The sequence below is a fragment of the Neophocaena asiaeorientalis genome, unplaced genomic scaffold (genome assembly GCF_003031525.2).
Source record: "Neophocaena asiaeorientalis asiaeorientalis breed wild unplaced genomic scaffold, Neophocaena_asiaeorientalis_V1.1 scaffold131, whole genome shotgun sequence".
NCBI lineage: Eukaryota > Metazoa > Chordata > Mammalia > Artiodactyla > Phocoenidae > Neophocaena > Neophocaena asiaeorientalis.
In genome coordinates this window covers 1841613-1869099 of record NW_020173201.1, presented here as the reverse complement: position 1 = coordinate 1869099, position 27487 = coordinate 1841613, and the positions used below count along the sequence as shown (strand labels likewise).

At 47.0% G+C, this 27487-nt stretch overlaps 1 protein-coding gene across 5 annotated transcripts in view; it reads right to left on the bottom strand.

The window, feature by feature from the left end:
* SGMS1 (sphingomyelin synthase 1) overlaps nt 1-25800 on the bottom strand; it is a 280487-nt gene extending 254687 nt beyond the window's left edge. For all 5 annotated transcript variants that reach the window (XM_024744803.1, XM_024744799.1, XM_024744800.1 and 2 more), the window contains exon 1: nt 25532-25800. The gene's annotated coding sequence lies outside the window, so the exon portion shown is untranslated. The remainder of the gene's footprint in view (nt 1-25531) is intronic.
* Nucleotides 25801-27487: the final 1687 nt, after the last annotated feature.

Sequence of the window (27487 nt, the reverse complement as noted above, 5' to 3'; positions counted from 1 at the left end):
GGGGGGTGGGGGGTGTATATATTTCACATGCAGTCACATCCCAACTGCCTCTTTCAAGTCAACCATATGCTTCTCTTCCATCACAGCTGGGCTGTTGAGCAGATGCTGGAATGCATACAGACAGAAAGGTGGGAAGGAGGAAAGCTTCTGTTACCCAGCTTCAGTCTTCCTGGTTTCAGGAAGATAAAAAAGTAATTTCTTATCCGTGTATATCCTACTAATCTTTTTTGAGAGTCTCCTATGTGTCAGACACCAGGCTAGGCATGAAGAAGCATGAGATTTTTTTTTTAACAAAACAGGCTGTGCTCTCAAGCGCGTTCACTCTGGAAACAGCTAAGTGGCCCATCCCAACCCAGTGCGCTTGGTGGAATAACAGAGGCAGGCGTCAGCGGGGCGGGGGAAGCCCAGCCCAGACCGCTGGGTGGCTTAGGAAGGTGGTGCTCCTCACAGAGGAGGTGATGCTTGAGTTGAGTCTTGAAACATGAGAGTAAACAAGATGAGCCAAGCAGGGGAAAAGTCTTCTAAGTGGGCAGAAGGCATGGAAGCAGGACCCACTAGGGAAGGGAAAGAGTAAGTGAGGATGACAAGGGACAAGCAATGGAGACTCATGCTCAAATGATGCTCAGGCTTTCTCCTAAGGGCAACGGGAACCAGGGACACATTTAAGCAGGGACTCACGTGGTCATCCTTGCAGTTGAGGTAAAGGACTACGACAGCAGTTGGGAGAATGGAATAAAGACAGGGCAGAAGGTGGAGAGCTGTACATACAGAAATCCAGGCGGGAAGTAATGAGGGCCTGGGACTGTGGATGAATACAATAGATAATAAAGAGGTAAAGTGACCTTGCTTTGGTGACTGGAGGGACACAGGGGTAAAGGAGAAGGAATTGTCAGTGCCTCCCTGGTTCTGGTCTTGATGACTTAGAAGAGGATGGTCTTTTCACAAGGTACTAGAGAAGTGCAGATTTGGCAGGCAAGCTGAGTTCCCTTTGTACTGTCACTCTGTATGTGACTTCACGTACGTGAGGTCACTCTGTACATTTGTGACCAACCAAAAAGTCACACTTCTCATCATTTAGCTGCCTATTTCAAATGCCCACAGGCAAGATGACTTCTTAAAACAGAATGATGGAATGTCTGGGCAAGAACTCAATTCGGTAAAGACGCAGACGTAGAGAATGGACTTGAGGACACAGGGAGGGGGAAGGGTAGGCTGGGACAAAGTGAGAGAGTGGCATGGACATATATACACTACCAATATATATACACTACCAGATAGCTAGTGGGAAGCAGCCGCATAGCACAAGGAGATCAGCTCGGTGTTTTGTGACCATCTAGAGGGGTGGGATAGGGAGGGATGGGAGGGAGATGCAAGAGGGAGGAGATATGGGGATATATGTATATGTATAGCTGATTCACTCTGTTATACAGCAGGAACTAACACAACATTGTAAAGCAATTATACTCCAATAAAGATGTTAAAAAAGAACTCAAATCGGTGCTCTTACCTTCAGTAGCCAAAGTGAGAACAGCCCTCACATCAGGACTGAAGCTCAGAGAGGTTAAGTGGCTTACCTCAGGCCACACAGCCAGAAAAAGAGGGGACTAAACTTCAGTCCAGGATGGTATGCTTCCAGAAGATCGGTTTTTCATCTAATATGCTATGCTGCCCATTAAGGGCCTAGTACTATTAGTTATATGTAATAAGAGCTCAATAGTCTTGTTCTGTGGCCGCTTTATTCTTCTTTTGCTACTCCCTTCCGATAACAGAGTCCAGGCCACCCTGAACTACCTAGTTCCAATCCCTGGAATTGTTGCCACTGCTGAGCTCTAGCTCAACTGTCCCGTCAGCTTAGAAAGCCCAGCCCCATCTCTGCTTCTTAAAGTTCATCCCAACAGTTACTTCTGATAACCAGCCACTCTGTGGCTCTGCAAATGCAGGGAGAATGTTCTGGTTTCTAGAGGAGCTATTTCTGAATTCATCTGTCTTAGCTTACATCATGGCACAAAAATTTCTCGAGTTAAGCCCTGAGTTTACGCACATTTGTATCACTGGCTGAACCTAGCATGGTACTTTTTCCTCCTCAGTGGCTTGCGATCCTATCCGTGACAGTGTTACCTCTGGGAAGAAGGGAGTGCAAGGCCCTGGAGAAGGACACACAGTGTTTATTTGGAGCTTGCCCCTCACCCAGCACCGTCCTAAGCACCAGACAGCAAGGTCCCTGAACTTACAGTCCAGTGGAGATGGGATATTTGTTTCAAAAATAATAATAACATGTACATACCAAAACACATCACACACAAGCATTTGATAAAACTGAGGGTTGGGTACATATGTTCACTAGATTATTCTCTATATTTCTAAATGTTCAAAATATTTTCATAATAAAAACATTTAAAAATGAGAAAAAATAAATGTAAAGCCTCTACTCCCTGGGGAGGGAACTGGCTAGTAGGACTGATTCATTTACAAAGATTCTAGACAGAGAAAAATCTTACTGTAACCTATTTTGGGTTTTTTTGTTTGTTTGTTTGTTTGTTTTTGCGGTACGCGGGCCTCTCACTGTTGTGGCCTCTCCCGTTGCGGAGCACAGGCTCCGGACGCGCAGGCTCAGCGGCCATGGCTCATGGGCCCAGCCGCTCGGCGGCATGTGGGATCCTCTCGGACCGGGGCACGAACCCATGTCCCCTGCATCGGCAGGCGGACTCTCAACCACTGTGCCACCAGGGAAGCCCCCCTGTTTTGTTTTTAACACCATATTCCACAGCAGAGAAAGCAATCGGGGAAAGACAGAAACGTACAAATTTAGACGATAAGAATTCAATCCAACAATAAAATGAGGTTCTCAGTCAGTCTAGACTGTCCTCATTTCTACCTCCATAATCTCTGAAATGGTAAATGATAAAAGAAAATAACAGAAATCTAATCACTTTCCAATACACTTTAGCCTCAGGAGAGGAAGTCCCAGTAATAACCACTACCACTTACTCGCTGACCAGTGTGCTGGGGATTTACAGACACGACCCCATAACAAGCCTGTGAGATGAGCATTATTATCCCCATTTTACACATGAGGGAATAAGATTCAAATAACTCAAGTAATCTGATAAACATCCCACTGTCAGTGATGGACAGAGCAGGCACCCAAACCCATCTCTGCCAAGACTCAAAAGCCTTTTCACTATACCATGTTGTGTGCCTTCCAATATCTGATATCCCCTCTCTCATTTTTCATAAACTTCTGGGCTCCACAAACAAGGGAATTTGATAAAGAACACATCTACCAGGCAGTTCAGGAAACTAAAAAAAAAAAAAAAATCCAAGAAACCACAGTCTTGAGGTATACAGTATCATAAACAGTACCTCCAAATGTTAACTCAAAGCAATAAAGAAAATTGAGTGGTAAAGAAAACTAAGCTGTGCAGACCTCTACAGTCATAAAAGAAATGCCGTGTAACTATTTTAAATTAAACAGCCATAACATTTCAATGTATCTTAAAGAAGCAACTGGCAAAAACCTATGAGAGAAAAAAATGAATTCTTAAAGTCCATTTCTAATACTATTTAACTGTAATCACTTGTTACTGTGGAGAGTGTACAAAACTTGTCCTCTACGTGTCTACAGAGGAACAGGACAAACTAGAGCCTGTGTGAGCAGGTTGAGATTCTATTATTGACTGAATTTTCAAACATTAAGAATAGCATAAAATTTGAAATATAGGCCATTGTTTATTTCAGTAGGAGTCACATTAACAAATCTGGAAATGAAATACAAATCAGAAAATGGGAACGATCAGATTTAATCTATACATCAATAGTTCTGACTCCTAGAGTTTACTCCTAAAATAGAGGTCTCAGTGCAATAAAGGTTCTGCACTTTCTCCATCACTCCTTCCCACACAGCCTGAGTTTTAGGACCTGTACTACTCTGACCACGTCTCCCAAACTGTAAGCAATCAGAGTCCTTTCTGCCCGGTGGCTCCAACCCTCGCCACCCCGCCTCCAAGAAAGGGAAGTGTGCCCCTGCACAAGCCTGCACAGACCGGGCTGCTCAGCAAGCAAACTGAGGGCTGAACCTCGAGAAACATTCACACACACGGATCAGGCAGAGGTACCAGGGAAGGAGTCAGAGAAGGAACTCTTGGCAAGATAAGAGAACCAGAAATGTAGGGAGTCCCAAAGACCCAAAGAGGGAAAAGGAAGTGAAAGAAGGGGGCTCCACGACAGTCAAGGAGGAACATGAAGAAGCTTTCAATGTCAGAGGGTCAGAAGTAAGGTGAGAACGGCCATCTCAGTGGAGCGATCAGGGAAGATTCAGATAAAAAGGGGCTCAGGGGCTTCCCTGGTGGTGCAGTGGTTGAGAGTCCATCTGCCGATGCAGGGGACGCGGGTTCGTGCCCCGGTCCGGGAAGATCCCACATGCCGCGGAGCAGCTGGGCCCGTGAGCCATGGCCACTGAGCCTGCGTGTCCGGAGCCCATGCTCCGCAACAGGAGAGGCCGCAACAGTGAGAGGCCCGCGTACCGCAAAAAAAAAAAGGGGGCTCAGTAGAGGATGGAAGATACATACAGGCACGCTGAGTATAAACAGCCTCCAGACATTTGCTCGTATTCCTCTTTTGATCATAACCTCCGAGAGAGTGGAGCCCACTCTCCGCTAGCGCATGCGGCAGCAGTAAAGACGCAGATCACTTGGTATCCCAGTCCATCAGGGGAACACAGGCAGGAGCCCCACATCTCTGCCACATCCCCACCACCACCTGCTCTGGCCAATGCAGAACCACCACTGTGACTTACCAGAGGGCCACAGTACAGCAGGTTCTGCACCTCAGAAACAGCAGGCCCACTCGGCCTCCAAGTGCATAATGTAAAGCAGACTTCAACTGTAAACTGGCAACTGTTTGCCTAGATACCTGACGCAGTGCCAGATTAGTTAGCTACACTCAAAATTTTAATGATACAAAAAGACCCCAATTATCTTTTTTCCAAGAGACACATCCCTAATTATATCTTGCATTCTGAATCAAACAATTTATTCAGAGAGTATCACAGTTATTCTCTGAAGCAGAATATTTGACTGATGGCCAAAAGTGACTAACTAAATATATAAATTGTATGACTGAGGATCAAACATGTCTGTTATTTTGTTCCAGAGGACACCTATTTAAATCAAGGACTTTTTAAAATCTACTCCACAACTCTACAAATCTATATACATACATATCAGTAAAAAGACCCAGAGAGATGCCAAAACTTGATTAAACAAAGAGAAAGATCATACAGCAAGAAGACAGACCTTTAGTATAAAACTATAATCCACGATGCTGTCAGTAAACTCATGGACAGGCCTCCACTGCAGATATGTCAGGTGCCTTGAAAAAATGTGGGCAGCATAAGCAAACAGACTTGACTGGCCTTGTTTAAACCACGGTTAATCATATTCGATTCTTATCTAGTCTGTAAAGGAACAAAACATTTCACTTCTCTTACCACAAAACAGAAAGCTAACCTCAGTTTCCCACATGTCCGGAAAAAAGCACCTCAGACGTCGCTGCAGTGTGACCATGCACCACTAAGCCAAGGGACCACCGCACGGAGTCAGGGGAGAGTTTGCTGCTCTGTATTCTCCACCAGGCCTCCCCTGCCACACAGATGTGAAAAATATACAAGTTTAAATCAAGAGTGCTAGCTGGCTGCGCACAGCTTGCAGCCCAGACCCTTAGCTCCCCTCCCAGACAGACAGTGAAACAGGCTCACAGAAGAGCAAACTGCTGAAGTAAATCATATCTGCATATCCAGAAAGGGCTCGGATGAGAATTTCACCAGCTAAGACTGAGCTGAGGGACCAAGGCTATTGTCATATTTTCCCTCTTGAGGTACTCACAGGCAGAAGCTATCAGGGCAAAAGATATGAAAACACCAGGCTGTTTTCCAAGAACCCTGACAGGCCTCACTCGAGGTTGCTGCCAAGTTCGCTGCTGAGGCTGCAGAGAAATATTATGAAACTGCTCTCTTGACCTCAGGCAAATACTAAAGCTTTCAGCTGAACACTGTTGAAAGTGCTTGGGTGTTTTTATGTCTGTGGGGTAGGCATTTCCTGGACCTAACTTGGACATGGCAGCCCTCTGATAAAACTGACCACAAGAAGGCATAGATTTTTCCTTATTAAAGAAAATCCTATTTAAAGATGTTTAACTCAAATAAATGCTCCACAGCAGCAGCATTATTCACAATAACTAAAAGGCAGAAGAAACCCCAGTGTCTACTAACAGATGAACGAATAAATAAAATGTGGTATATACATACAATGGAATATTGTTCAGCCTTAAGAAGAAAGGAAATTCTGATATAAGCTACAATATGAATGAACCCTGAAAACATTATGCTAAGTGAAATAAGCCACATACAAGGACAATTACTGTATGATTTCACTTAAATGAGGTCCCTAGAGGAGTCACATTCATAGACAAAGGAAGTAGAATGGTGTTGCCAGGGGCTGGAGTGGGGAGGGAATGGGGAGCTATCATTTAATGGGCACAAAGGTTCAGCGTGGGATGATGAAAAACTTCCGGAGATGGATGGTGATCACGGTCACACATCAGTGTGAATGTACTTAATGTGACTGAATTGTACGCTCAAAAATGGTTAAAATGGGGTTTCCCTGGTGGCACAGTCTTACCGCAAAAAAAAAAAAAAAAAAGGTTAAAATGGTAAATTTTATGTTATGTATATTTTACTATAATTAAAACAGAATAATAAATGAAAAATGTTTGTACTTTTTAAAAGCAAATTATAGATTTGGAACATTCTCAGTCACATCTTAGAAATATTATATTTTAAACCTATAAAAATAAAATATAGAGAGATTTCTATGTTTATTTAAGGATCCACTGAAACTGTCTCCAGTTTCCATACCTGGCCAAAATCCCACCTTTGGTTTCGACATGGAAGGCCAAAGAGCAGAATGCTTTCTTCAAATGTCATTTCTGGCATCCTTGGACTGACAATGTGATCAGTGATTGCATTACCACGTAGATTACACATCAGCATGGCGACATCAGTAATATGAACAAGGCACATCTTTCAAACAGTCTCTGATAATATCCAAAGATTCATTTCCAAATGTTGGTGAGCATTCCAGATGTAACTCAGAATAAAACTCTCCTCCACCCAAAGGCAAACTATGTTGACACCCAAGGGATTTTGTCGTGTACTTACACGAGATGTTCAAAGACAGGGTGGATGGCTGGTTATTACATATTTGAAAAGGCTGCTTGAATCAAAGAAAATTCTAACACTGTACTTTGCAGGTAACAGCACCGACATAGCATGCTTACTAACAATATCAAAGGGCATGCTTACTGACAACCCAGGGTTGCTTGCAGGGAAAGTAGTCAATTGTTAGGAACTGAGGTGCCTTGAAGGAGCAAACATTTCTCACATATTACCTCTGTAAAGATTCTTTTGTCATTCTTCCCCAGGGGAGATGCTGAAATTGGTGTGCAGGCAGTGAAAGCTGAGATGAAGATGGAGATTTGGAAAACAGCTTTGTTATCTTAAAAGCCAATTACACTACTCCACTGCCACACTTCCAGAGCCCAGGCTTAAGGACGTGTTATTCTCTCAGCTGGTTATATGAAGCAGCAATCACAGGCCAAAATATCAGGGAAAAATTTGTATAAGGGCAACGATCTTATTTGTGCTTCTGATATTACGCAGACATATTCTCCTTTGATCACCACACTAAGCTGGGGTGAGGGATAACTTCAAATGAAACTGCATCATCATCACCAAGGAAATCTTTAGGTCCAGGAGTTAAAGAGAAGTCAAAACTTGGTCAAAAGTTTAGTAAGTTGGAGACGAACGACCACTTACAGTGTCTCATATTGACAGCTAGCCAAAATAATAATAATTCAAAAACCAAAATAAATAAGTAATAAAACAAATAAGGGCTTACTTGGTGGTGCAGTGGTTGAGAATCTGCCTGCCAATGCAGGGGACACAGGTTCAAGTCCTGATCCGGGAAGATCCCACATGCCGCGGAGCAGCTAGGCCCGTGAGCCACAACTACTGAGCCTGCGTGTCTGGAGCCTGTGCTCCGCAACAAGAGAGGCCGCCATAGTGAGAGGCCCGCGCACCGCGATGAAGAGTGGCCTCCACTTAACACAACTAGAGAAAGCCCTCGCACAGAAACGAAGACCCAACACAGCCCTAAATAAATAAATAAATGAAAAAAATTTAAAAATAAAAAATAATAAAATACATGAATAAAAGCCTTGCTCCTCCCTCCTCCACCTCCTGAAAGTCCATATGTACCCAGTATCACAAATGTTCACTATACTGATCATACATGCTAAGAAATTAAGTTCTTATACCATAATGCCAAACTCTATTATGATTTTAATAATAGCATCACTAATAACTTTTATAAAATTTCAGATTTATACTTGTGTCCTAGAAGTCAATTCTAGAACTGCTGAGATTTAGCTTTGGCAATACTATTCCTTTTAAGATTTGGTTAAAATAATACTATTTTACTATTTGGGTGCACATCTAGTATTTACAGAAAAAAAGATGGGAGGTATATACATCAAAACAATAGTGGTGGGGCTTCCCTGGTGGTGCAGTGGTTAAGAATCTGCCTGCCAATGCAGGGGACATGGGTCCAAGCCCTGGTCCAGGAAGATCCCACATGCCATGGAGCAACTAAGCCCGTGCGTCATAACTACTGAGCCTGCACTCTACAGTCCGCAAGTCACAACTACTGAGCCCACGAGCCATAACTACTGAGCCTGTGTGCCGCAACTACTGAAGCCCATGTACCTAGAGCCCGTGCTCCGCAACAAGAGAAGCCACCGCAATGAGAAGCCCGCACACCAAAATGAGGAGTAGCCCCCGCTTGCCGCAACTAGAGGAAGCCCGCGCGTAGCAACGAAGACCCAAGACCCAACGCAGCAAAAAATAAAATTAAAAAAAAGAAAAAAAAAATAGTGGTTATCCCGCAAGCACGCAGCATAGCGACAGATAGATAGATAAATAAATAAATAAATTTTTAAAAAGCCAAAATTTAGGTTAAAAGGCAAATAAATGCCGCGAGGTCTTGAACAGCCCAGGCCATGCACTGCCTGTCTACAGGAGGTGCCCTCACGTGGACTCTGACGTCAGCGGTGCCCTGGCAATCCCACCCCTTCTCAGGGTCCAGATCAAAACCGCCCTCCCCAGGGACTGCCTTCCTGAACATTTTAGCCAAAATTCTTGAGTCCCAGTCACTAGTACACACAGCATGAGACTGCAGTGTATTGTCATGGGGCCCATCTCTCCACTGCTCTCTCTAGAGAGGGGCTCTAGAGAGCAGACCCGCACGTCGTCTTCCTGTGTGGATTCCGGGAGCTAACATGGCTGGCACACGGTAGAAGATCCCAAAGTTTGGCTAAGAACACAGCCCTTATACACGCTTGCCAAACTCTGCCAACACCAATTCAACTTGGTCTCCATACTGTGACAAGCGGCCACGCTAGCAGAGATGGGGGTTCATTTCTTCTTCCTCAAGAAATCTGCTGCCCTTTTGCCTTTGAAGGAATTAAGCTTTCTTGCAGTTTTGTGGGGTCACCGATTTGAAATGCATCTGGTTTTTAACGCAGACCTGCTTGGAAGAGCCCTCACTGTGGTGACCAGGAATGGCCATGCTCTTGCCTAGTGGAAAAGATGTCCATCGGGCAGGCAGGACACACAGATTCCAGTCCTGGCTTCGCCAGGCTCCAAAAAAGGATTTAAACTAGATGATTTCTAAGAATGAAGCACTACTCCACGTGGCTGCAAACACCACAGATGACAAGTCAGGGGCCCAAGTCAGAACAATGTGAGGCCCACGAGAGGCGACAGTGAACAAGAGGCAATTCCAGGTGAGCTGGTGACAAGGCTTGTGATGACTACAGCACTGAGGACAGAAGCCAGGAAGTAGGGCGGGAATATCTCCCACTCCCAAAATGACTGTGCCTCCACCACCCTTCCCCCCACAGAGCCTCGAACTGCAGGGGAGAAAGGAAGACAGACAGTAAGGCAGTGTCAGTAACACATCTCAGTGACTTACTTCAAGCTTTCTAAGAAATCAGTGATTCCAGGTCAGGGATGTAGCCAGTAACAAGTATACAGAGACATACCTGATTGGACTTCACAGGTGGTTGAACGTGCCTGTTAAGGAGTCACTGTTCTTGGAGTCCTCCTATGAGTATTTATAAAACTTTATGAGAAAGTCAATATGGCTTGACTATTTCCCTAGCAGACTGTACGCTAATTGAGGGCAGGAAACATAACTGCTTAGCTCATCACTCTGTCACCAGCGTCCAGCAGGGCTCCTGGCTCATAGCAGGCACCCAACTAGTATTTTCTGAATAATTTATTTTTTACAAAGGCAGTATGTAACTTTTTGTACATAACAATGTTTTTTGAACAACTTTCTAAGAATATTCCTCTGGATATTATTTTTTAGGGTTGCCAAGTATTCCATTATTTGGATATGTGTCATTTGTTTAACCAACCTCCAATTATTGTATACTTAGGTTTTCAACTTTTCACTATGACAAACAGCTCTGGGATGAATAATGGTCTTAATTATTTCTTAAAATAAACCCCAAGAAGTAGAACTGCTGGATCAAATAGTAGGTCAGTATCAACGCCCTCCCTCTTAAAAGCTACCCTCCATACCCTCATCTTGAAGGACAATTGTCATGAACTTTATTATTTACATAAACTATTATGGACTTCTCAAGCAGAGGAATATCCTAAAACAGGTACCTTTGACATCAACAGCCAAAGTCCTAGACTGTCCTCTCCAGACCTACGGTCAATGCCCATCAGACTCAGAAATCTGAGAAGCGTCATCTGCTCAAATGGTCTTCTGCTCTCTTCCTGAGACCCAGCCTTCTCCTCCTGCTGAGTGGATGACAAAACCACATTGCGGCATCACATACGCCTCCCGCGCTCTCTCCCACTGAGTTGGCTGGTCTTCCATGATGCCAGCTTTATCATTTTGCTTCTTTTTTCTCAGAGGAATAACTGAACGTGTCCCACCATAAGACACAGAAATGGCAAGTCCCAGATAAGCGCACTGAGGCTCTCGGCCTGTGTCTGCCTCCTGGCTTTAGGCAAATCACATCACGTTAGTTCCTCTACAAAGGGGACAGACAGCAATAAAGAGAAGCTCTCAATGGCCCAATTCTATCTTTCCAACCACTTTCATAAAAATAAACCTTTCAGGGACCTCCCTGGCGGTTCCACTGCACGGGGCACAGGTTCCATCCCTGGTCAGGGAACCAAGATCCCGCGGGCCGTGCGTGCGGCCTAAATAAATAAGTAAACATTTCAGAGCTCTTCCTGGTGGATTTAATGAAAGCTTTAGACACTGCCACCAGAAAAATGCACACACCCAGAATGATAAACTGGATTTCAATGGCTTCATGAAACCCATCCATGGACCCTAGTAAGAACCCCCTGGGCCACTCATCGGTCCTTCAAACAAACGGTCAAAAGGAGGCCTGAGATATTCCTGGGGGTGTTCACACCACCCTGTCTCTGTCTCTAAAATCAAAGAGAGGGGAAAGCCAGCCATGATCGGGCCCCGATGGAAACCTGGAACTCAGCCCAGCACAACTGCTGCTAACTCTGCAGGGCCTTTCAAAGGAACTCAGGTGTCACTACACAAACAGCAGCAGTACTGCAAATGTCAAATGACCGACCGTGTGCGCGGGTGCAGAGCTGTTACAAGGCTCGCTGAGGCTCTGCCTCCTGACCCCCTGGCGGGCCTCACATTTGTTGACTTGACTGTCCTGTCTGCCCCATCACCAAGAAAACTCCATGCGCATGGAGACTTTGCTTTGTCCACACTTGTACACTCAGCCTCATCCAAGTCAGAAATGCTGGTCCCAGTGAGCCTGAAGGCGCATGCTGGAGACTGAGGCCACCACGAAGACTTTCACAGAGAGCCATGACACACATGGGCCGTTCTGTGCACTTGGGATCTTAGGGTGCAGAGACCGAACTCACAGCCAGGAGAACAGGGACAGGCTCTGGGATAAGATCAGGAAGAAACGTAAGGGATCGGATGAGAGGCCACGTGATAAAAATCTCAACAACACACGGCCACAAAGTTGGGGACAGATGGACAGTCCCAGGGCACCATCTCTTAAAGTCTCATTCACAGTCCACCTAGTCAAGTGAACGGTTAACACGCTGGCCACAGAGCGGAAGGGAAACTGGAAACTATCCCCTCCCTCTCAGACTGCTGCCATCTCCCAAGGTCACCTCCGCAGGCACGTACCAAGGGCCTTCAGAAGGACAACACTGCGACGTAGTTATTATTCTCATTTCACACGAGAGAAAGCCAGTGGCCCAAAAGGATGGCCACACGTGTCCCCACTTGCTCTCTCAGTCTCAGGTGACCCAGAGCAGCCTGGCTCGGGCTGAAGGCCATGGATTGCCCCATGCAGATGTTTCTCTCAGACACCCTTTTGATCCCAGCACGCTGCCCATCGGGCCGTCCTCTCCTCTTCCACCCACCCAGCCCGGCCCTCTCCTTCCTGATTTCCTTAGGAGCAATGAACTCCTCCCTTCTGGCCTCAGGCCGATGGGCACCCCACCCCCTTTTCAGACTTCAGCCCAAACCCTCAGCCTGTGTTTGCGGGAAGCGGCTCCCTTCCCCCCAGCTGCGCTTTCTCTCCCCTTGGTGACGTCCCCAGCCTCCGCTCCTGCCCCCACAGCTGGAGGGGGGAATCCCCTTCGGCCGCCCCTCCCCCGCTCCATCAGGGATGGTTTCTCGAGCTCTCTCTCCGCCTCTCTGCTCCCGGGACCTTTGCTCCCAGCCCTAACCTTCACCTGCCCTGTGACTCGGGAGCTCCGTCCGGATCCTGAGCATTACCCACCGCACCGCACAACCTCAGGCTGATCTGTCTGTCCTTCTGTCACCCGTCCTAACCTCCTTCCCGGATCCACACAGTACGCCTGTGACTAAAACACCGAACAGCCCACACCGTGCACCTGTAATAGAGGCAGCCTGCCAGGAGGGGCATCAATCACAGGCTGGAAAACATCACAGTGAAGAATCAACCGCTTGCTGCTGCTTCTAGAAAGTGGTTTGGACGTGCAACTAACAGGACTGGGGAAGGCGGTTCTGAAATAAGATTCTTTTTTATTAACAGGAGAATAAACGACTGATGAAATGGAGTTCGTGAGCCCCTCTTTACAGGTGTCCCCTAGTCACAGGACTCACAGATGTGGGGACCAGGTGACTATGCGCGTCAGCTAATCCAAACTCTCCACTTACAGATAAGGAAGCCGAGGCCCAAGTTCGCCAAGGTCACAGTGCTGGCACTATGCCTTAGCTCGCATGGTATTTGCAAGGGTATTAAGGAAAGGAGGGGGAAGAGAGAAGGGGAGGGAAGAGGATAGAAGGAAAGTGAGAAGTGGCAAACCACTGAAAACAAAACTGAAAGTGGAATTTAGCACTTTGCCAAAACTTAAGGGCAAATAAAACCTTGCTTTTAATAAAGAATCTTTCTTTTAAAAGCTGATGTACCTTAAAGATAGAAAGGCATTAATCTTCTGCAGGTTTTACATTCCTAGGAAATAGCGAAAAATTAGCCACAGTTGTCAAAGACAAAAAAAGTAAACTAGAATGTGCCCCTCTGACCTCCTAAGTGGTTTGGAAGGGCACTTCCAGCTCTGCATTCTTACAGTGCCCATGTGCCCAGACTCCTCTCTGCGGTCAGAGTTCTCTCCCTCAAAATGGAAATCCCAAAACCAAAAGAAAGAAGGAAACAAAGCCGGAATACACGAGTTCCAGTTCCACCAGTCACCTTGTCGTGTGCGCTGTCACACAGGGAGCCGGGAGCAGGCCGCCTCCCCATCCAGCGCTCCCGCCCCACCCCAGGGTGCTTGGTGTGCAGCTGCCATACTGCACCCACTACCTGGTCATGACATTTATCCGTGGACATGTCTGTCTCCCCCACTGACCCCTCAGGAACCCAGACCCCATCTCACTCGTCTCTATATCTCCAGGCCTAACAGGGGTCTGGCCCATAACAGACCCTCACCGTGTGTTCACTCCCTGCCGCTGTAAATCCCTGGCTGAGGAGGTCTGGCGTATACGCTCAGGCCTGTCTGCCCTCCCCAGTCTTCCCTTGGCCCTCCCCCATTCTCTCTGCCCTGCCACGTCCCCCCACCAAGCACACAAGCTAATCCCAGCTACTGGGGTCACAGGAGAGCCGTGACAACTGGCACAGGGAAAATCTGGAACATTTCTTCCTAGATACAATTGACTTGTAATCCTAAGGTAATCCTAAGTCCCCATTTCCCACAAAACCTTTCAATTCTAAAAATTTCTAATTCCTCAGTTTTATGTGTAACATTCTTCAGATAGGGGAAGTGCAGTCTCAATCGCACAACAGAAAACTTTGGCTGGAGTAACAGTGGACCGCGCTTGGTGAGGTCTTCCTGTGTGTGAGGCTGTGTTAAACTGGGACACACGGTAGCTCCTTTACCTCACAACAGCTAGAGACAGGTACACAGCCCTTTTTTCTTTTCTTTTCTTTGTTTTTTTTAAGTGCCTTCCTACAAACAGTTTTCTACTACAATTAGCCCAGTCAGATAAGATTAGCTTCTGCCTCTCTACTGTCAGGCTATGTATCTTCATACACTTTTAATTTCTCTGTGCCTAAATTTTCCCACGGGGTTAAACAGTGGACACAAAGCCTTTTTTGTGCCTATGGCAGGGAGTGGGGAAGGTGGAAAATAGCAAAATAAAAACAAATCAGGGGGGACTTCCCTGGTGGCTCAGTGGTTAAGAATCCACCTGCCAATGCAGGCCACATGGGTTCGAGCCCTGGTCCGGGAAGATCCCACATGCCGCGGAGCAACTAAGCCCATCTGCCACAACTACTGAGCCCGAGCTCTAGAGCCTGCGAGCCACAACTACTGAAGCCCGCGTGCCTAGAGCTCACGCTCTGCAACGAGAAGCCACCGCAATGAGAAGCCCATACACCACAACAAAGAGTAGCCCCCGCTCAACGCAATTAGAGAAAGCCTGCACGCAGGAACAAAGACCCAACGCAGCCATAAATAAATAAATTTATAAACAAAAACAGAATCAGGTCATCTTCCTAAGGCGGGATGCATTTGATGGCAGTTCATGCTTCTAATAAATCTTGACTTGCATTTCCAAATTTTCTCTCCACCCCGGGTTATCATCCATCTAACCCATGTCACAAACACTGGCAAGGACAGAAAGCAATTTCTGCACTGCCCTGACTCAGACATCCCTCTGCTGGCGTAGACAAACAGGACCATGTGAGTTCAGTTTTTATTTCATGAGGTGGACAGTATTTAAAATTTCTCAATCTGAAATCATCTCACCTGACTGTAACTAGAAGTAGGAGCCGCTGGCTCTTCAATGACATGAGTACTGCTTATGGAAGTGGTTCTCAAAGAGGGGCCCTAGGCCAGCAGAATCAGCACCATCTTGTCCGGGGACATGTGAACTACTAGGTCCCACCCCAAGCTACTTGCCTCAAAAACTCCGGTGGGGATGAGCCCAGCACAGAGTGTTTTAACAAGACTCCAGGTGATTCTAATACCTGTTGAAATCTGAGAACTATCAAGGGAGGCTGAGAAACCTCCAAGGTCATGGGAATGCCCTGCTGGGCTAAGGTGTGCTTCACAATCCTAGGTAACTACAATGGCGCCCCACCAACAGCACTTACTCTGGTAATTTTTGTCAACTGGCAAAGGCCCCAGACACTAAACTCTTTCAGGGCCCTCCTACTTTGTTGGGCAAATTACTCGTGCCCCACTCTCCTCACCTCTAAAAAGGGATAATAATAACATGCCTCTTACAGGACTGTCGGAAAGGGAAAAGGCTTAGACAGTGTGGCATGTGGTTCATCCTCAACAAGTGTGAATCCCTATGATTACTACACCTTTGCCAAAAGGTCAAATCAGAACTAGGAATACAGCAAAATAAAACCTGCTTCCTGCATGCTGATGTGAAAATTAATAAAGGGAAACCTCACTAAAATGGAGTCAGAAGGCCTGAAGGGGGAGCACCCATGCAGTACCACTGGATATTAATTTCAGGAAGAATTGTCAATTACACACCCTAGCAGAAGAATCATCAATGGGAAAGAATCACCAATTACAGGCCCCAAGAGGAAAAGATGTACACTGTACCTCCCACAGGAAATCGACTACCCCAGCAATTTAGCCAAGGAGAAACCATCATCACCCTCAACCCTCACCTTTTTTCCAATGGACTTTCCTTCAAAACAACCCTTTCCAACTTCCTCCTTTTTCTCTGTAAAATAACATTACTCTCCTTTGTTTGTTGGGCTTGCCTATGACTTTTGCCATGGCTTACTTGTCCTGAATTGCAATTCTCTGCTATTCCCAAATAAACCCACTTTGGCCAGTAAAATAACCATAATTCTTAAGGTCAACACTAGCTACCTGACTGAGGACATTCAGGACCGAGAGACAGCACCTAGCTTCATTGTCAAGCATTTACTTGCTCAGTCTACAACTGAGCGCCCACCACATGCCCGGCAACCTGCAGAAAAAGGATCCTCTCTCCAGTACTGTGCCTCAGACAGTCTTTCTGAACATCCAACAACTCTGGGGCATAAGGCCTCAAATACCGCATGGGAGATAACGGGAGGAACGCAATGAATGTTAACAAAAGTAGTCATAAGAACAGCTAACATTTATATTGTGATTACCTTGTGCCATGAACTAAGCACGTGACAAAGGTTAACTTACAGTCCTCAACCTCTGAGGTACCTGCTGTTATGAGACCCACCAATGAGGATTAGGGAAACTGAAGCACATATGGTTTACATAACTTCTCTAAGGTCCTACAGCTCCTAAATGGTAAGGCCAAGACCTAAACCCAGGAACAGTGCTCTTAACCTCTATATTATATGACAGAGAGCTATTAGTTACCTAGGTATCTACTAGCCACTTGTTGTCACTGTTTCCAAAGCAATGATTTTTAAGACACTTAAATTTAGGCACACAACCCACTGCCATGGAGTTCAATACTAGGCTCCCAAAGCCCTGGACAGAAATGCTAATGATACTTGGTTTCTCAGGCCCCTTGACTCCCCCCTAATCTAATTCTACTCAAGTCAAAGTCTCACAGACTGGACAGCTACATGTGACAGAATGAAATTAGAACATACTCTAACACCATATACAAAAATAAACTCAAAATGGATTTAAGACCTAAATGTGAGACCACAGACTATAAAACTCCTAGAGGAGAACATAGGCAAAACAGTCTTTGACATATATCACAGCAATATATTTTTGGATCTGTCTCCTAGAATAATGGAAATAAAACAAAAATAAATAAATGGGGCCTAATTAAACTTAAAAGCTTTTGCACAGCAAAGGAAACCATAAACAAAATGAAAAGACCACCTATGGACTAGGAGAAAAATATTTGCAAAGGATGCTACCAACAAGGGATTAATTTCCAAAATATATAAACAGCTCATACAGCTTAATATCAAAAAACAAACAACCCTCTCAAAAAATGGGCAGAAGACCTAAAGAGACATTTCTCCAAAGAAGACATACAGACATACAAGCACATGAAAAGATGCTCAGTATCACTAATTATTAGAGAAATGCAAATCAAAACTAGAATGAGGTATGACCTCACACCAGTCAGAACAGTCATCATTAAAAAGTCCACAAATAATAAATGCTGGAGAGGGTGGGGAGAAAAGTGAACCCTCCTACACCGTTGGTGGGAATATAAATTGGTAGAGCCACTATGGAGAACAGTATGGAGGTTCCTTAAAAAACTAAATATAGGGCTTCCCTGGTGGCACAGTGGTTAAGAATCCGCCTGCCAATGCAGCAGACACGGGTTCAAGCCCTGGTCTGGGAAGATCCCACATGCCGCGGAGCAACTAAGCCTGTGTGCCACAACTACTGAGCCTGTGCTCTAGAGCCTATGAGCCACAACTACTGAGCCCGCGTGCCACAACTACCAAAGCCCATCCGCCTAGAGCCCTTGCTCCGCAACAAGAGAAGCCACTGCAATGAGAAGCCCGTGCACTGCAACGAAGAGTAGCCCCCGCTCACCGCAGCTAGGGAAAGCTGGCACGCAGCAACAAAGACCCAATCCAAAAAAAAAAAAAATAAAAAAAAAAAAAAAAAAAAAAAAACTAAATATAGAGTTACCATATGGTCCAGCAACCCCACTCCTGGGCATATCTGGAAAAAACCCTAATTCGAAAAGATACATGCACCCCAATGTTCACTGCAGCACTATTCACAATAGCTAAGACATGGAAGCAGCCTAAATGTCCATTGACAGATGAATGGGTAAAGAAGATGTGATGTGTGTGTGTGTGTGTGTGTGTGTGTGTGTGTATTCAATGGAATATTAGCCATAAAAAAATGAAATGCCATTTGTAGCAACATGGATGCACCGAGAGATTATCATACTAAGTGAAGTAAGTCAGACAAAGACAATTATCATATAACATCATTTATAAGTGGAATCTTAAAAAATGATACAAATGAACTTATTTACAAAACAGAAATAGACTCACAGACATAGAAAACAAACTTACGGTTACCAGAGGGGATAGCAGTGAGGGGCAGGAGAGGGGGAGATAAATTAGGAGTTTGGGATTAACATATAAACACTACTATATATAAAGCAGGTAAACAACAAGGATCTTCTGTATAACACAGGGAGCTATATTCAGTATATTGTAATAACATAATGGAAAACAATCTGAAAAAATATATATATACATATGTATGTATAACTGAATCACTGTGCTGTACGCTTGAAACTAAAACATGATAGATTAACTATACTTCAATTAAAAGAAAAAAAAAACTCTCACAGAACAGCATTTCTCCGTACTCATAACTCCCCTGGTACCACACCACTTAACCTTAATTATAAGCCATCCGTCACATAGAGTTCTCTTTTTCTTATACATTGGTCTTTTCTTCCCTACTGGACTGTAACATTCTTTGGAAGTATCCATACTTTCTGTGAAACCCCACAAAATTAGGGAGAAGCATGGACTTACATGTATAGAATTGGAGAGTGTTACACAGTTAATTGGTTGGCTTATTCACTTTGCTTTTCTGACACTTCTTTGTTTATCAATCCCTAAGAAGTAGAATAAAAGTATGAAGCTTTTGCTATTGAAAGCAGCATTAGGGGAGGTGTTACGCCAACATTTACTGAGCAGCAAATGTTTCAAGATTTGTACTCCCTGCCTCTCCTACATTATCTCATTTAAAGGCCTCAGCAGCTCAGCAGTCTTGTACAGGAGGCTGCTGGGATCTAGCTTGAGGAAGGAGGAACCTGGGGCCACCAAAGGTGAGAACTTGCCCAGTGTCACTCAAGGTCAGTGAATGGAGAACAGAGATTGAAACATCTGTCCCCCAAGCCCCTACACTCTGCCTTCCTCTAAGGTTCAGACTAAAAAGCCCAAGCTCAAATTCTCCTCGAAACAACACATTACTTTTGTAAAAAATGTTGTGATAGAGGAAATTTTAAACTCTATTATATGTCATTAAAAAAAGATGGGACAACCATGTTCATGGACAGAATTACAACATTAAGAAGGAAGAAATGTCAGTTCTCCCCCATGTTAGACTATACATTCAATGCAGTGCCAATCACATTTCCAAGACTTCGTTGAGAATTTGACAAGCATTCCAAAATGTACATGGAAGAAAAAGGATCCACAAATAACTAAGTTCTGAAAAAGAAGAGCAAAGAAGGGGCTCACCCTGCCATATAAGACACACTGCAGAGCTATAATAATACAAATAATTTGGCACAGAAATAGATAGATGACTGGGACAGACTAGAGAATTTAAACCCTGTGAGGAATCTCAAAATCTGAAAATGCAAACTAACCAATTTGTGGCAGAAAGCAGACCAGTAGTTGCCTGGGCCTGGGGACAAAGGGAGGGATGGAAGGCAAATGGGAAGTTTTAGGGTGAGGGAAATGCTCTGGATCTTAACTGTGTGGTTTCACAAGTATGCACATCTGTCAAGATTCATTAGCTTGTACACTTTAAATGTACAGGTGAAGTTTATCATACATAAATTATAACTCAATAAAGTAGAAAAAAATAGACTCATGTGCATGTGGGAACCTGATGTATGGTAGAGGTAGCTCCACATTCATCCCTAAAATACTAGAAAAAAAATACACTGGTTAATGATTTTGGGAAAACTGGCTCACAAAATGGAAAGGAAAAAATAACACCGGATTCTTTCCGTATACCGTATATTAAGACGAACCTCAAAAAGATTACAGCCCTCACTGTGAAAGGTAAAAGCAGCAAGTTGACAGAAGAAAATACAGAATATATTTGTAATCTTGGGGTAAGGAAAACCACCTTAAGATTCTTAATCTACGAAAAGCAAAAATTAATGGCATTGGGCTATATCAAAATTTAAAATTTCTGAAAGTTACCACTGATAAAGTTAATAGATAGCAGAATGAGATTAATATCTAGGATATTTAAGACGTCTGCAAATCAATACATTAGAAAAGCAGACTAAAACCAGTCAAAGAAATTGTAATAGCTAACAAATATATTAAAAGATGCTCGGGGCTTCCCTGGTGGCGCAGTGGTTGAGAGTCTGCCTGCCGAGGCAGGGGATACGAGTTCGTGCCCCGGTCCGCGAGGATCCCACATGCCGCGGAGCGTTAGGCTCGTGAGCCATGGCCGCTGAGCCTGTGCGTCCGGAGCCTGTGCTCTGCAGCGGGTGAGGCCACAACAGTGAAAGGCCCGCGTACCGAAAAAAAAAAAAAAAAAGATGCTCAAATTCATTAAGAAATTACATAAGTTCACGTTAAAACAATAAGAAGCCATCAAATACTGGTAAAATTAGAGAGATGGTTAGTATCAACCACTAAGGAGGATGTGGTGATTTAGGAGCACTTGATGCACTGCTGTCAGAGTGTCAACCTGTCCAGCAACACTGGAGACTAATTTGGCAGTATTTAGTAAAAACAGGTGTGTTTGTTCTCTTTTACCCAGCCCTCCCACTCTTGGGTAGATACCCTTAGAGCAGTGCTCCTCAAACTTTCCTATGCACCAGAGTCTCCAGGCTGGATGTGCTAAAACACAAATTGATGGGGTCTGTCCCAGGGTTTCTGATTCAGGAGGTCTAGGTTAGGTCCCGAGCACCTACAAGTCTAACAGTTCCCAGGTGAGGCTGATGTTGCTCAGTATGGACCCCTGTAAGAACCACCACCCTAGAGATGTTCTCACAGGCATCGTTAAGAGATGCTGCAGGATATTCCTTCATCACAGCTTTGCTCATGGTAGCAGGAATGGAGGTGACCTAAGTATGCATCATTAGAAAAATGGGTAAGTAAAACTAGTGGGTACATAGCAGGCCAGCCGTAAAAAGCAGCAGTCATAGCAATGCACTGGGTAAACCTATACGAACATAGATCTCTCCAATAAAATGTTGAATTAAATTCTTTTTACTTTTATGAATGTCTGAAAATTTCCCTAACAAAAAGTTTTAATATTGAATGGAAAAGCAACCGAATAAAAACATAGCAGCACAGCACTACTTACCTGAACTGAAAACATGCACACAAGAACACAACATCTTTAACAAGGATAGAGACATACCCAAGAACTTCCAACACAAGAGAGGAAGCTCCTCTGACGGAGAGGGGAATGAGAGTGGGAAAGAAGGAAAAAACAAAACAAGAAAGGGGCTTTGCACAGGGAGATCTTATGCCAAAAACTGAAGCATGTTAACTCAGCACCGGGAAGTCTCAAAGGTGAAAACTACCTCACCTATATTTACACACAATGGTTGCTCCAGTGAAAGCCCTCAGAAGCTTTGCAGGCTAAGGGGGCAGATCACCTTGCCACGAGATAGGGAAGGGGAATCTTCCTGAAATACAAGCTTGGGGTGATTTCAGGCCCCCAGAATTCAACCTGCTACTGAGCCCTGGACTTTCCCTGTGTGACATATTAGTATTTAAAAAGAAGCTGGGATGCTTAGCTTTTGGCAAAGGGTGTATGTGTCTACGTCTGTGTCTGTGACTCTTGTCAGAGTGTGTGTGCACGTGTGGGTCTGCAGATTTGTGTGTGGCTGTGTGTGTGTGTGTGTGTGTGTGTGTGTGTGTGTGTGGTGTGTGTATCTGTGGAGGGAAAGAGGACTAGACAGGGGAGCAGAGCACTCCAGCACAGACCGAGCCACACCTGTTGATCACGCATTTGATTCTGTTTTACTGAAACCAGAAGTCACAGTCACAAAACCAAGCCACCTTCTTGGCCCCACCCACCCTTCTCTTCCCTTTTCTTCACCCTCTCCTCCCCGACATCCAACGCTGCTTCCTAACTGCCACATCTAAATATGCTCCTCTGGTGACTGGGTAGCTAGCTTATTAAAGTGACACACTTTACAGCCAAAATTCTTGGGATGTGGTAGGAGACGATAAATGACTATTTATGTTCCTGACCAAGAGCCTTAACAGAAAAGTCCAAAATCTTTAAGACCGGGTATGCCTTACCAGTTCTTCCAGAAGAGACTGGAAGCTACAGCTCCCATACAAAAAAGGCAAAGAGAGAGCCAACTACAATCTGTCATGCCCCCCACAAGGTCACGCTGGCCACAGCTTTTTAGGACCATCGAATAGTTAGTTTATCATATGAAGTGGTGGAAAAGTGTATGGGATGATGAAAAAAGAAAGGTCAGCACTAGTAGAATTTATGTGAGAAAATGCAGCAGCTTTAAGTAAATGAGCCCATGCCAGGAAAGTATGTCTTTAGGGGAAGAAGAAAGAGCTTAACAACTGGAGGAAGGCACAGAATAGCAAAGGTAAAATGCAGAATGAGCTGGACAAACACTCAGGCCTGCCTCAAAGACGGGCCAGGTTATCCCCCTGTGCAAACAAGCCAGAATTTTTATTCCCAAAACACTGTTTTGTCTCTTCTATGGCAGCACTTTTCATTGGATGATAAAGACTTAGGAATGCTACAGTTTTCCTGAACTGTTTTGTATAAAATGAAGTTTTATAAAAAAAGCGTATTTGATATGCAGCCGGAGCACTTTTTAATTTAAAAAAATGTATAATGGTTATATGTAGGAGTCTTCTAGGTTTTCATGAGATATGTTAGCAAAACAAGCTTCTGTTTTTTCCATTGACATGCGGGATCTGTCACAATTTGAAAATTAAGGGACTTAACCAGGAAAAAAGTAAAAAGGTTGAGGCTTCAAGCTAAGGTCAACATAGGCAATTTTGACGTATGAAAACATACAAAGTTCTTTAAACGTCAAAACTTACCGACAAGCTTCTAATACGAAAAATTCTTTAAATTTCAGCTGAATGAGTATCTACAAGTTAGGCACTGCTCAAGATGCTAGAGATCCTCCAATGAATAAGACATTGCTTTAATAACTGTGACCCTTTAATGTCATTTATCCATCCCTTGAATTAATTTTTAATGCTTTCTGATGTTTGAAGTAGCTCACTACCAACAATGAAAAACTGCAGAAATACATCTTACTATTTTACTAAAAATGTAAATTTCTAATCTCTGATGCAGAAACAGAAGGAAAAGACTTTCTCTGCTTTACATACTGCTATCATTTTCTGCACATTAATTAATTACTTAAACTGTGCATGGTGGCAGCTGCCACTTCCTGCTATTCAACGGGTCAGACAACTGGAGAGATTCAAAAACATGCTAGATAGTTTAAGAGAGACAGGGAAGGAACCCAAAAAACCAGGGCCTCCTGCCATAAACAGAAAGCAAGATAAGGAAAGTGAGCTGCTCTAGGCAGAAGAGTCTCCTGGAGATTCCCCTGAAGCTGCTGCCGCTTGCTCGCTGGCTTGCTGGCTTGCTTGGCCAAGGTATGGCTTCAGGGCTGGAAGGCTGCCACCTGCTGAATCACCAAACATCTCTGGGCTTCCCTTGGAGCACTGACCAGACGGGGACCCATCCCCCGCCAGGCTTCTCCCGTGAACACCTTCTACCCCGAACCAATGAAACGCCTAGCCCTCTCCCCTTCCGCACAAGCCAAAACAGCCAACCAACCTCGTTATGTCTGGGCAGCCCTAGGCAACTCCCATCGCGTCGCTACGTCACCAGTCCCACTCCTCTCCTTCTGTCCACTCGGTCCCCCCCCGAATGTGCAAACCCCAGTGCCAGGAAGCGTAGGGAGTTCACAGCACACCATGACGGGCACTTGCCACTTCCACACCCAGGCAGCCAACCCCAAACACCCCCAAGTCCGCAAGCAAAATAACCCGGCCAAACAGCTCTAAAGGTCCAGCAAGGTAAATGTCAAGGGAGCTACAATAGTAAGCAGGCCCCATAACATAGAAAACAAACTTCCCTTTCAGAAAGCAGCCTTCACTCTTGGTTTCGTAAGTGTGTACTGCTGAAGTCGGTACTATCTGAAGGTGAAAAGAAACATCTGAGAAGCACCTGCATGGGTTCTCTTCACTCCCTCCGGCCCTGGCAACCCTCATCCGGATTTTTACTTGACACTCCCAAGACAGAAACAAGCTTTAACCAGAACGCGCCAGTCTGAATCCGTTAGCTGGACCAGGACACCCTACCCGGTCCACCAGAAGAAGCAGAAAGCCCGAGTCTGGGTTAAGAAGGTGGGAGAAACAGCCGCTGTTGTCGCTGCTCTGCCCTTGACACGTCGTCTCGGAACCGCGGAGACCCCTCACTCACGTGACGGGCCGCGTCCTGGAGAGAATGTCCAGTTCCAGGCTGCGCTGATGGCTCCTCCAGGCCTTACCTGTAAACACGCTCACCCGTGGGGGAAGCCCCGCAGGGTGTCAGAGCCACCCGCAACCTGGAGGCTGTTAAGTGGCCTGCGGAGGGGGGCTCGCCCCGCAGGGAAAGGGCTCCCACCTGTTATGTTGTCCGGGGACATCGAGGCGGGGCGGGGAGGGTACCCGAAACCCAGGGCGCCTGGCCGGCTGCGATCGGACCCAGAGGTACCAACTGTCACGCCGCCAGCGGGGCCGTGGGGGTAGGGCCGTGATTTGGGGTCGGACCCTGCGGGTCTCCGGACCCCCGCCGCGCCACTGCCCGAAGGCTCCTCGCCTCGCGGTTCTTCGGCCCCTCCACCGTCTGCTCGCCCCAAACCGACAGTAGGCAGCCTTCCAGCCCGCACGCAAGACCTCTGAAAAGGTGCCCACTGACGCCTCCGCCTTTCTCCCTGCCTCAACTTGGTCCGGGAACCCCGCAGGCTCCCCGCCCGCTCGGAGCCCCGAGCCCGGCCGCGGGACCGCCCCCCTCCGCGCCCACTCCTCCCCTGGCGCGGTGGCGGAGGGGGGTGACTGCCCGCCAGGTACGCGCGAGGCAAGGCGCTGGCTGCGCTCACGCCCCCTCGCCCCGGGGCTGCCCGCACACCTTTCCCAGCGTCAGGCCAGGCCCGGGAGGGGGGGGTGTCCGATCGGCCCCCGGCGACCGGCTCTCTCCCGCCGCCCCACGACTCACTTGCACCGGAGTCGCGGCAGCCGCCGGAATTCCGCTCGCCGAGCCCCCCGCTGCAGGATGAAATCCGGGGCAGGGCAGAGTTGGGGCTCCGCACCCGGAACGCGCTGTCAGGCCGGCTCGTCGGTCGCAAGGGGAGAGCAGCCTTCCCTGGCCGGCCCTTCCCGCTCCCGTCCTGGCCCCCGCCGACGCCGCCGCCGCCGCCGCTGCCCGGCCGCTGCCTAGCTGGTGCGAACGCTTCCGACTTGCCACAGCAAGCCTCCCGGGCTGCCGAGCATGCCCAGTCCGCTGCACGAGCCGGCCCAGCTACCCGCGCGACGCGAATCCGCTTCTCCGGGTGTTCGCTGCGGCCAGGAGGGCGGGGCGGGCGGGGTGGGCGGGGTCTGCGGGGAGCTCATCCCAGGACCCAGGGGGGAGTCGAGCCAGACTGCGCACCTAGGAGCTGGCGAGGCTTGGCGCACTGTTGTTTTACTTTCAAGTAATTGGAAGCTCGGGAGGCGGACGTGTTCCCCAACGACGAGAAAGGCCCAGCTTGCACATTTTTAGGGGGCCGTTTAGTCAGGCCGGACGGGAGCCGAATTTTACGGTCGGGGGCAGTATACCATTTGGGGCAGAGCCGGAGAGTTGAAGAGTTAGAGCTGGTCAGAACAGAGAACGCAAACTCGGCCTTCCGGAGACCCGGCTCGCGGGCACGAGTTTGCTAGCTACCCGAGTCTCTTCCCCACCGAGCCTAGGATTGCAGCACTTGGAATTAACTCGAAATTGATCATATTTTTAAATTTTAAAAAAAATTTAATAAAAAAATATAGAAAGGGCGGACCGCAGACTCTACAGCCCATTTTTAAATCTCTATTCACAGACTCTCACTCCAAACACAATGAGTCAGGGCGAGTAAGGCCCGAGTAGCTCCAGTCATACAAGAGGGTTCAGGCCGCTACAGGGCCGCCCCACCCCGACCCTTCCCGGCCCCACCTCCTGCCGACCCCACCTCCTGCCGGCCCCGCGGAGTTGGGGGAAAAACCTGGAGAGCTGGTGTGCCCGGGCCGGAGCACTGCGCATGCCCAGTGGCCCGACCTGGTGCAGGTCGCCCGAAGGAAGGTTTTTCTCGGCTCCCTGAGCGCTACCCCAGCGCCCGGGTTAGGGGCGGACCGTGGGGAGAACTGGCTTTCCGCATCGGGGCCCTCCCTTCGTGTCCGTACCGTTCTGTACTCCGGTGGCGGAGAGGCAACCCGGGGCTCCGCGTCCCGCTGGGTCCGGGACTCGGCGAGCGGGGGAGGGGGCGTGCAGCGGCATCGCCGTGGCACGTGACTGTCCGTGGCGCTCCGGGCAGCCATCTTCCGCTCGGCCATCGGTCCGTGGGCGATCGGAACGGACCGGAGAGCTGGCGGGATGGGGGCAGAGAGCTCTGCTCCCCGCCACGCCCACCCGCCGGACTCCATATGCTCCGCACCTGCCTCAGCCCCGCCCGGGAGAGCGGGAATCGCGGCACTGGCCCCAGGTTTCTGAGAGGACAGGCTCCCGCGCGGGCTAAAAAGAGCGGCTGCGAAATTGAGAGGGCAGTATTCCGGGGGCGGATGGCCTCTATTTTTCCCCAGAGGCGGAAGTTGGAGAAAGGGGTCCCCTTCCGTAAGGCAGTGACCGCTGCTCCAACTTCCTCCCTGTTCTAATCTATTCGGTGCAGAGGCGTGGCGTGTTGGCAGGAACATCTGGACAGAGGCCGTGGCTCTTCCCTGAGATGTAATATCCCATGGCCCCTGCTGGTGGACAGCTTGGATGGTGATGTTAATAGCATTTATTGAGGTCCTGCCACGAACCACTTGGGGTCTCTGTGGCCTTAGGGCCAGATGGGTCACCATCACCCGAGAATTTGTTAGAAATGCAAATTGCCCTGCAGAATCGGAAACACTACTGGGGGAGAGGAGGGATCCTGCAACCTCAAACCCTCCACTGATTCTGATG